The sequence below is a fragment of the Leucoraja erinacea genome, chromosome 11 (genome assembly GCF_028641065.1).
Source record: "Leucoraja erinacea ecotype New England chromosome 11, Leri_hhj_1, whole genome shotgun sequence".
NCBI classification, from domain to species: domain Eukaryota; kingdom Metazoa; phylum Chordata; class Chondrichthyes; order Rajiformes; family Rajidae; genus Leucoraja; species Leucoraja erinaceus.
In genome coordinates, this window is record NC_073387.1 from 29296464 (window position 1) to 29307903 (window position 11440).

General features: G+C 39.6%; 1 long non-coding RNA gene across 1 annotated transcript; it reads left to right on the top strand.

The window, feature by feature from the left end:
• Positions 1-533: 533 nt before the first annotated feature.
• On the top strand, positions 534-10571 carry LOC129701628 (uncharacterized). The gene is made up of 3 exons (XR_008724224.1): positions 534-729; positions 5557-5599; positions 6577-10571. It is a non-coding gene; the product is annotated as an uncharacterized LOC129701628 (long non-coding RNA).
• Positions 10572-11440: the final 869 nt, after the last annotated feature.

Sequence of the window (11440 nt, forward strand, 5' to 3'; positions counted from 1 at the left end):
AAACAATATTTTTTGATGTAATTGTATTGGAACAATACATTGTTTTATCCCCAAAATAGACACAAAATGCTGGAGTAACTCAGCGGGACAGGTAGCAACTCTGGAGGGAAGGAATCGGTGACTTTTCAAATCGAGATCCTTCTTCAGACCTGTCTCAAACAGAAACATCACCCATTCCTTCTCTCCAGCGATGCTGCCTGTCCCTCTGAGTTACTCCAGCTTTTTATTGTCTACGTATCTTCGGTTTAAACCAGCATCTGCAGTTGCTTCTTACATGTTTTATCCCCAGTTGATTTGTTGGGAGATGGATTAGTTACAGTTGAGCCCCAGTTATGTGGTCACAATCCATTTTTGGTCTGCAGAAAATAAAAATAAAACTGGGGTTACAAAGTTACAAAGAGAAGAAATAAAACCAGGAGTTGGCCCTGAGATTGCTTCAGACTGCTCTACTATTCAATAGGTTAGGTTTAGATTTATTATTGTCACATGTACCATAGCATACATACATAAATACAATCAAGCCAAGGGGAAGATACAGAGTGCATGCTCATGCAGTCTTATGGCCAACTCATGTTCCTATTTCTTAAAGGGCTTTCTCACGGTGCGACCTGACGCAAGACTTAACAAGAGTTTAACATTGTGGGAACTTCCTGCGATAACAGTGCGGCATTCGTGGACCACCGAGGACCTCTGTGGTGCTAACGGCAGATAGTCGTGTAACTTGTTAAGGTCGGGAGAAAATTCAAACATTTTTGAAATTTATGCTTATAAAAATGTTTCTTCCTTAGATTTAGTAGTGGCATTCGTATGTAAAAGGCCTTTGGAGTCTATCACAATGATAGCTACATTCCCCATAATAAAACAGGTCAAGGTCAAGCTGCATCTGCATGAAGAGAAATAGAGTTAACTTTTCAAGTCAAAATCCATTTGTCAGATTTGGACAACTTGATTTTTTAATATTTTCTCTTGGTGTCCATAATTAAATTATTTTTTAAATTTACATCTATTTACATATAGTTATCAGTATTGTAACGCATTATCGCGCATAGAAACATAGAAACATAGAAAATTGGTGCAGGAGTATGCCATTCGGCCCTTCAAGCGTGCACCGCCATTCAATATGATCATGGCTGATCAGTTCCAATAAGATCATGGCATCATTTTCATCAACTCTGTCCCTTCCCAATCCATAGTTCCGTACAATTTCAGTACTGCCCAAGAACATCAAGTTATGAAACAATGTCTGTTTCTCAAGTCTGAACATTCTCAGCCCACTAAAGATAATGAATTCTAAAATGTCTAAAGATTTCTTACTTGTTTTCCTGTTTTTTGAACACAAATCTGAGGCCATGGAAACACAAAACATTAGCTAGCCTCTCAGCAATTTGCCGAATAAATTCTCTAAGAAGCATAGACATTTAAACGAGTTGACTTATTTTTCTTCTGGAATGCATGAGACAGACGTAGAGTCAATTATTAGGTGGTGCAGATACATGGTGTAATTAAAGAGTAAGATATATTTAAAAGAAGGCAGATAAATGCTTGAAGAAGTAAATGTTGACGAGTTTAGATGATGTGGGGTAAAGAAGGAGTAACCATAACTGACGGTCAGATGAGACAAAAGTTGTAATTAGCTCATCATTTCTATTTTGGGGTGCTGATGGCACAATGATTCAGAGTTTAATGTGAAATTACAGGTAAAGTGATTGAAGATGAGAATCTATCAAATGGTATTTCAGTCAAGAGAAAGCCTGATCAGCGCAGAGAGAAAAAATGAACAAATGCCGACAGAGTTAAATCAAAATAACATGGAAGTGGCCTAGGGATGGAGGATCATTGGCAGAGACCAGTTGTGTTACACGGAGCTGTTTCTGTGCGACACGACTTCACCAAATCAATCCGAAAAACAACACTGCATAATTCAGACACAAAATGCTGGAGTAGCTCAGCAGGACAGGCAGCATCTCTGGAGAGAAGGAATGGGTGATGTTTCGGGTCAAGACCCTTCTTCAGACTGATGTCAGGGGAGTGGGCGGGACAGAGATAGAATGTAGTCAGAGACAGTAAGACTGGTGGGAGAACTGGGAAGGGGAAGGGGGAGGGATGGAGAGAGAGAGAAAGCAAGGGCTATTTGAAGTTAGAGAAGTAAATGTTCATACCGTTGGGGTGTAAGGTACCCAAGCAAAATATGAGGTGCTGTTCCTCCAATTTGTGCTGGGCCTCAATTTGACAATGGAGGAGACCCTGGACAGTAAGGTCAGATTGGGAATGGGAGGGGGAGTTAAAGTGCTGAGCAACCAGGAGATCAGATAGGTTAATGTGGACTGAGCGGAAGCGTTCAACAAAACGATCGGCAAGCCTGCTCGCCGATGTACAGAACTTGACACCTGGAACAGTGGATACAGTTGATGAGGTTGGAGGAGGTGCAAGTGAACCTCTGCCTCACCTGAAAAGACTGTTGGGGTCCTTGGATGGAGTCAAGGGGGGTGGTAAAGGGACTGGTGTTGCATCTTCTGCGGTTGCATGGGGAAAGTACCTGCGGAGGGGGTGGTTTGGGTGGGAAGGGACGAGTTGACCAGGGAGATGTGAAGGGAACGGTCTCTACGGAAAGCAGAAAGTAGAGATAGGAAGATGGGGCTAGTAGTTGGAGGTGGTGAACAGCACCTCATATTTCGCTTGGGTAGCTTACACCCCAGCGGTATGAACATTGACTTCTCTCTCTCCATCCCCACCCCCTTCCCAGTTCTCCCATCAGCCTTACCGTCTCAGACTACATTCTATCTCTGTCCCGCCCACTCCCTTGACATCAGTCTGAAGAAGGATCTCGACCCGAAACATCACTCATTCCTTCTCTCCAGAGATGCTGCCTATCCTGCTGAGTTGCTCCAGCATTTTATGTCTACCTTCGATTTAAACCATCATCTGCAGTTCTTTCCTACTGCATAATTCAATGCTGATTAAAATAAAATACTGCATGTCATTTGCGGGAAGCCTAGGACCTCTGTGGTATCTGAAGAGCTCGTACTGGTCTTGTGCCAGGGCTGGGGAAAAGGATTCTGATTTATAAAGATTCCTGTGATAGGCTTTTAACTGAACAAACATCCTCAGTTGTCCTGAATCAGATTTGGAGGCTTGTGTTCCATTTACTGGCTCTTCAGGCACGTAGTTAACCTTCAGAATTTCTGGTAGTTCACGATGCATAATATCTCTATTGTACAACATGGCATTCAAGATAACATCCTGTGCGGCAGTGTGGTATCATTCATGTCTGTGTTGCATGGCAGCATGCCAGTCTCCCATTCCAGTATGAGACTGTGCACAATTTAGAGCAGCCAGCGAAAATAAACTGCAAAGTAGGTCAACTGAAAGAAAGCTGCATGAAATTAACCCCTACATGAAAGCAGAAGGATCAGATTGGGGTTATATATTTAGACTCAAGCTGTTAAAAGTATACAAATCAGGAGGAGCTTTCACCAAATATGTTTTCCTCTTACTGTCAGGGACAGGCAATGCCTAGCTTTCTCTCCCACTCAATTTCAATTTCTAATGACACCTGCTCGCCCTCAAACCTATCCTCGCCTTTCCCAATTGTGAGCCGCAGTCCACAATTCCTGCTGTTTTCTTCATCTGGCAGTTTGGCTAGAACGGCAATCTGCTTCAACAAGACCACTAACATCACAGTGCAAGATCTCATGCCTTAATGACTACTGTCCAGTGGCCTTGACAGCCACCATCATGGAGTGATTTGAGAGGCTGGTTATGACATACATTAACTGTAGCTACCAAACAGTCTTGATCCATTGAAGTTCGCCTACCACCACAACAGATCCATGGCTGAAGCCTTCTCCCTGGCCCTACACTCATCCCTTGAACACCTGGACAAGAAGGACACCTATGTCAGCCTCCTATTCATCTATTGGTATGCTTTCAATACCATTATCTCAACCTAGCTCATCTCTAAAATCATGGAACTTGGAGCCAGCAATTCCCTCTGCAACTGGATCCTCGACTTCCTGACCAACAGACCAAAGTCAGTGAGGTGTGCGATCCTCTATGATAATTCTCAACATTGGTTCCTGTAAGGAAGTTTTCCCAGCCACCTACTATACTCCTTATACACTTGTGACAGTGTAGACAAATAAAAATCCAACTTACTCTACAAATTCGCAGACAACACCACTGTAATGGGCCGGATATCAAATAATGATGTGATGGAATGCAGAAAGGAGGTTGAGAAACTTGTAACTTGGTGGCAAGACAACAACTTCTCCCACAATATCAGCAAGACAAAGGAGATTGTGATTGACTTCAGGAAGTGAAGCAGTACACATACACGGTGCTGATGTAGAGATGGCTGAAAGCTCCAGGTTCCTAGGAATAAATTTCACCAGTAATCCTGGAACAGCCTCGTTGAAGCCATGGCCACGAAAGTACACCAGGACTCTACTTCCTTGGAAGGCTTAGGAAGTTTGGCATACCCCCAACAACTCTCATTAACTTCCACAGATGTGCCATAACAAGCATTTGATCAGGATGCATCACAGCCTGGTCTGGAAACAATACAATCCAAGACCTCAAGAAATTGCAGAGAGTTGTGGATGTAGTCCAAACAATCACACAAATCAACTTCCCTTCCATTGACTCCATCTACACCCCACTGCCTTGGCAAGGCCACCAGCATCGTCTAGGACCCGTCACACCCCAGTCACTCCCTCTTCTCTTTTCCATCAGGCAAGAGGTACAGAAATTTGAAAACCTCCAGTTTCAGGGACAGTTTCTTCATAGATGTTATTAGGCAACTTAACGGTCCTCTCATCAGCTAGAGTGTGATCCTGACCTCCCATCGACCTCATTGGAGACCTTTGAATTTTCTTTATCTGACTTTGTCACTAAATGCTGTACCTTTTATCCTTTTTCTGTGCACTGTGGACTGTTTGATTGTAATCATGTATAGTCTTTTATTTGATTGGATAGTATGCAAACAAAAGCTTTTAAATGTTCCTCAGCACACGTGACAATAATAAAGTAAACTAATCTGATATTGGGAAATGAAAGAAAAGAACTTCACGAGGCATAGTCGTTAAATTCCATAGTCTCAGGATTTCTGGTTCCTCCCCCCAAACAAATCCTCCTCCACCAAGCTCCAAGGAAAATGAATCAGGGCTATCCTGTAAAGTAACAAGATTTAATGCATAGAACCTAAATATTGTTTTACTCATGAAAAGACCGTTGATTTAGCCTTCAAAGCACAATCTTGGTTTGTCAATACAATTCTAGAATCGCGTCCCTTAAGATTTCATGCAGTCATTTCTTTAAAAGAAAAAAATACTATTCATGGTGTTAAATTCAATTAATTCAAAAAATCTCAGGTGAATATTATTTTCTTTGAATCCTGCTTGATAAATATAAGAAACCACAATAACATAGCTTGCTTCAAATTGTTGGTCATTACCATCTTAGATGAACGGGAACTTTCGAGAAAGACATGAACAAATCACACTTTCCTTACAATATCCAGCTATCTTTGTTTAATTTTCCTTTCATAATTTTCCACAGGATATTGATGAAGAGCATCGACAGGAAACAGTTTACTCCATTGGTAAGTGTGAGAATCTCTTGAACTATTGTTGAATATTTGTTGTGAAAAGATTATCTTTGCTATTTATTTTATTACAAAAATCCTAATAATTTTATATGAAATATTAAACATGGTGGAGTTTAATTCAGATAAGTGTAAATTGTTGCATTTTAGGTAGTCAAACCAGGGTAGCACCTTCATAGTGAATGGTAGGGTCTTGGAGAGTGTTGTAGAGTAAAGAGATTTAGGAGTACAGGCACATAATTCTTCGAACGTGACATTGCAGGTAGAGACTGTAGGGTGGTGAAAAAGATAGCAAGGCACTCTGTCCTTTATAAGTCAGGGAATTGAGTATAGAAGTTATGACAATATGTCACAGTTGTACAGGACATTGCTGAAGCCACACTTGAAATATTGTGTTCAATTTTGGTTGCGTTGCTGTAGGAAAGATGCCATTTAGTTGTAAAGAATACAGAGATGTATGACTATGTTGCCTGGACTCAAGGGCCTAAGCTCTAGCAAAGAGATTGGGTAGGTTGCGACTTTATTTTGTGAAGAGCAGGAGGCTGAGGGGCGATCTTATAGAATTGGATAAAATTATGAGGGGAATGCACAGTCTTTTTCCACGAATAGGGTAATCAAGAGCTTGAAGGCATAGGTTAAAGGTGAGAGGGTAAAGATTTAATGCGAACCTGATGGGCAACTTTTTCACACAGAGGGTGACTGGTATATGGAATGAGCTGTTAGAGGAAGTAGCTAAGGCAGATACAATAACAACATTTAAAAGACATTTGGACAGTTACATAGATAGGAAGGGCTTAGATAAATATGGACCAGACACAGACAAACAGTGTAAGATGAGGCATCTTGGTCTGCAGGAACAAGTTGGCCACAGGGCCTCTATCCATGTTATATGACTATCACAATTTTTCATAGACTGTTTTATAGCGTTGTCACAAGTTACGATTATGTGTGATATTACTATTGTTTTATTGCAGAAGGAGGATTGAACAAAGTACATATATTTTAAGAACTCTCATTACATCATTTTGAATCATTGCATGCAGTTTGAAAAAGCACTTGCATGTATTTTACAAATAATCAAGGAAAATATAAAGAACTGAGCTTGTGTGAAAAAAAGCGATTTTTGTCCAGCAAAAGATTATCCTTTGAACCAACAGTGTTGGTGAACACAGAGTCAGCGGCAAACCCTGAGCAGAGTTCTGGCAAATGTGGTGGAGAGAGAATACTGAGCAAACTCTCCACAAGAAAGGGAAGACATCATGAGGCTGCTCATTGAATACTTTTGGAACAATCTGGCACAAACCTTGTTAAGAACAACAAGTCTGCACGGATATGGTTTGGCTGAGCGGAGCGACTTTGTGTATGCGCATGCATCGAGGGAAGATTGTTCCTGACAGGTCTGAGTGTACAGATGTTGCATTAGGACAGAACTGCAGTCAATTAAATAAATAATAGGGTGCAGCTATTAAACTAAATGGACAGTGAGGTGGCATAATTCACCCAAAGGATGTTGGGTATATGGAATGAGATGTCAGAGGAAGTAGTTGAGGAAGGTTAGACGACATTTGGCAGAGCCTAGATTAGGTTGAGCATCTTGGTTGGCATGGACAAGTTGGGCCAAAAGGTCAGTTTCCATGTTGTGTGATTCTATAATTCTAATTGACTTTATATTCTTGGGTGTGCCATGCTAGAGCTAAGCTGGCATTACATTTGTCTTAAGTCTTGAAACCATTAAAATAAATGACGGGCTTGTGTTTTCTCTTGTGTTTGTTCTGACCTATCATATGAATTTCTCCAATCGTTATAACTTTTCTCTTGTTCTGTTCTTGCTCTGACCACAGGCATGCTAGAAATAAAATGAATCACCAAGATGGGTGGTGATCAGCTAAGATATTTGTAAATTGTGTATTCTACTCTATATGTGTACAGATTATATTTGTATATATCTCATTTAAATGACTCTCCCCTCTTCCAATGAATGATTCACATATTTACCTTAGGTGCAGTTCCTACTCCTCTTGAGGTTTCACAAGGCCCTGATCTTCTACAAACTAATGTCATCAGCAACAAATCCCCTTATTGTAGAGAATGTCACTTTTTTACTCATTTCAGTAGAATTTTATTCGACAGTTCTAACTTTTGGAATATATTCTCATATCACTTTGATATCCCCTTTTAGGTCTCAGGTAGGAATTAAATCTTAGAAATACACTCAATAATCCTGCCTTTTATTTTCATAAGGTACCTCTTTATATTACATACTAGACTAAGTGGGACCCGTTGGGTCCCTTGTTCACACGGGAGAGCTGGTCCCCCGACGCAATATTCCACCTCTCCACCAATTCCAATATTGGTGGCCAGTGGGGGGGCTTTCTGGAGTGCTGGTATGGGTTCTTGGGGTGGCAGTTCAGTCCCTCAAGCCTGATCTGCTGGCAGCTCACTTACGGCTGGTGGGCTGGCAGTTGACTCATGACTATTCCTTGAAATTCCATTTCAAGCAGGGTGCAAGGCCACCAAATTCAAATCCATGTTCCTACCATTCCAAGCAGGGTGCAAGGCCACCAAATTCAAGTGCAGTTTCTTACCACCATGAGCAGGGTGCAAGGCCACCGAATTCAAGTGCAGTTTCCAACCACTTCAAGCTGGGTGCAAGGCCACCGAATTCAAGTGCAGTTTCATACCACTTCAAGCTGGATCCAAGGCCACCAAATTCAAGTGCAGTTTCATACCACTTCAAGCAGGGATCCAAGGCCACCAAATTCAAGTGCAGTTTCATTCCACTTTTTACTTACTTTTACTTAATTAATTTATTGAACATGTGAAAAAATACAAACACAAATAAACTTGTAAGCAACAAAAAAAAGAAAATAAAACACAAAGGAAAACAAACAAATAAGTAACTCAAATAATACAAATAATATCGTTCATGTTCAAAAGGGGTAAGAGGAAGTTCGAAAACTTTTCTGGTCCTACCCCCTCTTATTTTCTATATATTTTCATGGAAAAACAAAATAATGGGAACAAATGGACCCAAAACCTGTTGAACAGTCCACAAACAAGAAATAACCAAACAGAAAAGAAAATCACTGGTCCAGCTCATAACCATTCAATCTTTTGTTTCTGAAGAGTGTTTTTAGTTTGAATAGAGTCTTACATTTTTTCAGCTCATCATGGCAGTTATTCCAGAGACTAACACCCTTTGCTGTAACACAATGGAGTTTTGCATTAGTTCTTATTGCCGTTTTTTGAATATATAGGTTCCTCTCAGGTTGTGTTTGCTTTCTCTCCGTTGGAACAACCCCTGGATATTACAAGGCAATTGCTGATTAGCTGCTTTGAACATAATTTGGATAGTTTTATAATCTGTCAGATCTTGAAATTTTAATGTTTTTAGTCTGATAAATAATGGTTTTGTTGATTGTCTGTAGGTGGTTTTATGTATAATTCGTATTGCTCTTTTTTGGAGGATGAAGATTGGATGTGTATTTGTTTTGTATGTGTTCCCCCATACCTCCACACAGTAGATCATGTATGGGAGTATGAGGGACAGTACAACATATACAGGGAGGCTTGATTTAGTAGGTCTCTGGCTTTATTCAGTATTGCAATTGATTTGGATATTTTGGCTTTAATATAATTTATGTGAGGTTTCCAAGTTAATTTGTTGTCAATTAATACTCCAAGAAATTTTATTTCAGATACTCTTTCTATTTCTGTGCCATTTATCATGAGCTTTTTCTCTGTCTTGGTTGATCGATTTCCAAATATTATGAATTTTGTTTTACTTAAATTCAATGTGAGTTTATTTTCGTCAAACCAGATCTTCATCCTGCTCAATTCCTTTTCCATACTATCCAGGAGCTGTTCCAAGTTGTCTCCACATCAGAGTAAGTTAGTATCATCAGCGAAGAGAATAGTTTCAAAAGTTTCTGACACTTCACATATATTATTGATATATAATATGAATAATAATGGCCCTAACACTGAGCCGTGGGGCACCCCACACGTAACCTGTAGTAATTGTGATTTATGGTTTTGTATTTCGACATATTGTTCCCGGTTCTGTAGGTAGCTGGATAGCCATGATAGTGCGATGCCTCTAATGCCATATCTTTGTCGTTTCTTTATTAATAACTCGTGGTCTACGGTCAAATGCTTTTTTTAAGTCCAAAAAAATCCCTACTGCATACTCTTTATTTTCTATTGCCTTAGTAATTTTTTCTATAAATTCAATAATTGGAAATGAAGTTGTTCTGTTAGCTCTAAAACCATATTGTTGTTCGTACAGTGTTATGTTTGGTGATAAATTCGTCCAGTCTTGTGTAAAATATTTTTTCCAGTATTTTGGAGAACTGTGGAAGCAATGAAATGGGTCTGTAATTTGAAAGTACATGTTTGCCTCCAGTTTTATATATTGGTATGACTTTAGCTGTTTTCATTTTGTTGGGAAATACACCGGTTTGAAAGGACGGATTACAAATGTGAGTCAGAGGTCTTGCTATGCATTCTATAATGTTTTTAACTGTAAACATGTCAATATCATGACAGTCTGTGGATTTCTTACTCTTGAGTTTTTTTACAGTGTCAATAATTTCTTTTTCTTCAGTCCCTCTTATAAATATTGTATCCTTTACATATATCTCTTTACTTTCTACACCATCGCTGCTACCAGTCTTTGCAATTTTTCCGGCCAAATCAGGACCAACATCAACAAAGAATTTGTTGGATTCATTTGCAGCTGAGGCCATATCAGTGATTATTGTGTTGTTTTTAAACAGGAAATTGTTTAGGTATTGTGCCTTTCCATTTCCTTTTTTAATTATGGCATTTAATACATTCCATGTATTTTTAATATTGTTTTTGTTGTTCTCCAGTAACTTACTATAGTGATCGATTTTGCTGCATCTCATGATTTTTGTTAGTTTGTTTTTATATGTCTTATATTTTTCTTCAGCTTCTGCTGTTCTTTTCTTTAAAAAAATGTTGTACAATAAAAAAATGTCCTTACATGCATTTAATATTCCTTTAGTTATCCATGGTTTCACTATTTTATTTACTAGAGGACAATTTTTTTCATATAGTCGTGATACAATTGACAGAAATGATTCGTAGGCTACACTTACATCTTTTACATAAACTTTGTTCCAATCTTGTTTTGATAGGTCTTCTTTGAAGGAATTAACAGCATCTTGTGTTTTGTGTCTGGTTATTTTGATTGTTTTGGTGTCTTTTTTGATCCTGGTACAGCTCTGTATAGGTGCAAAGACTGGCAGGTGATCACTTGTGTCATTTATTACTAAGTCACTCACTATTTTTCTATCCATAACGTTTGTGAATATATTGTCGATAAGTGTAGCACTGTGTGTTGTTATTCTGGTTGGTCATGTGATTGTGGGGTATAAGCTGCTGCTATACATTGCATTGATAAATTCTGTGGTTGACCCCACTTCAAGCAGGGTCCACCAAATTCAAATGCAGCTTCATACCATTTCATGCAGGGTGAAACCACCATAAAACCACACAAAACACCAAACTCACAGTTCAGTAGACATTCAGTGTGTTCAGTCGATTCACAGCTCAGACAGAGTCATGACCTCTCCCTCCCCCATCATGCAGAGAATGAGCCACACCCACACTTCCGGGTTTTATAACCCCTCCCCCTCCCCCTCCCACCGGAAAAAAGTGGCTTTCAGGGCGTGATTGACAGGAGAGAGATTCTCAACATGTTTTAAACATTAATAACACTTTTATTTTTCATTGATGGGAAGAATTCTCTGCACCTGCTCAGCGGTGGGGGGACTGAGTAAGATGGCCAAAAATTACAGCCGCAAGTGGTAG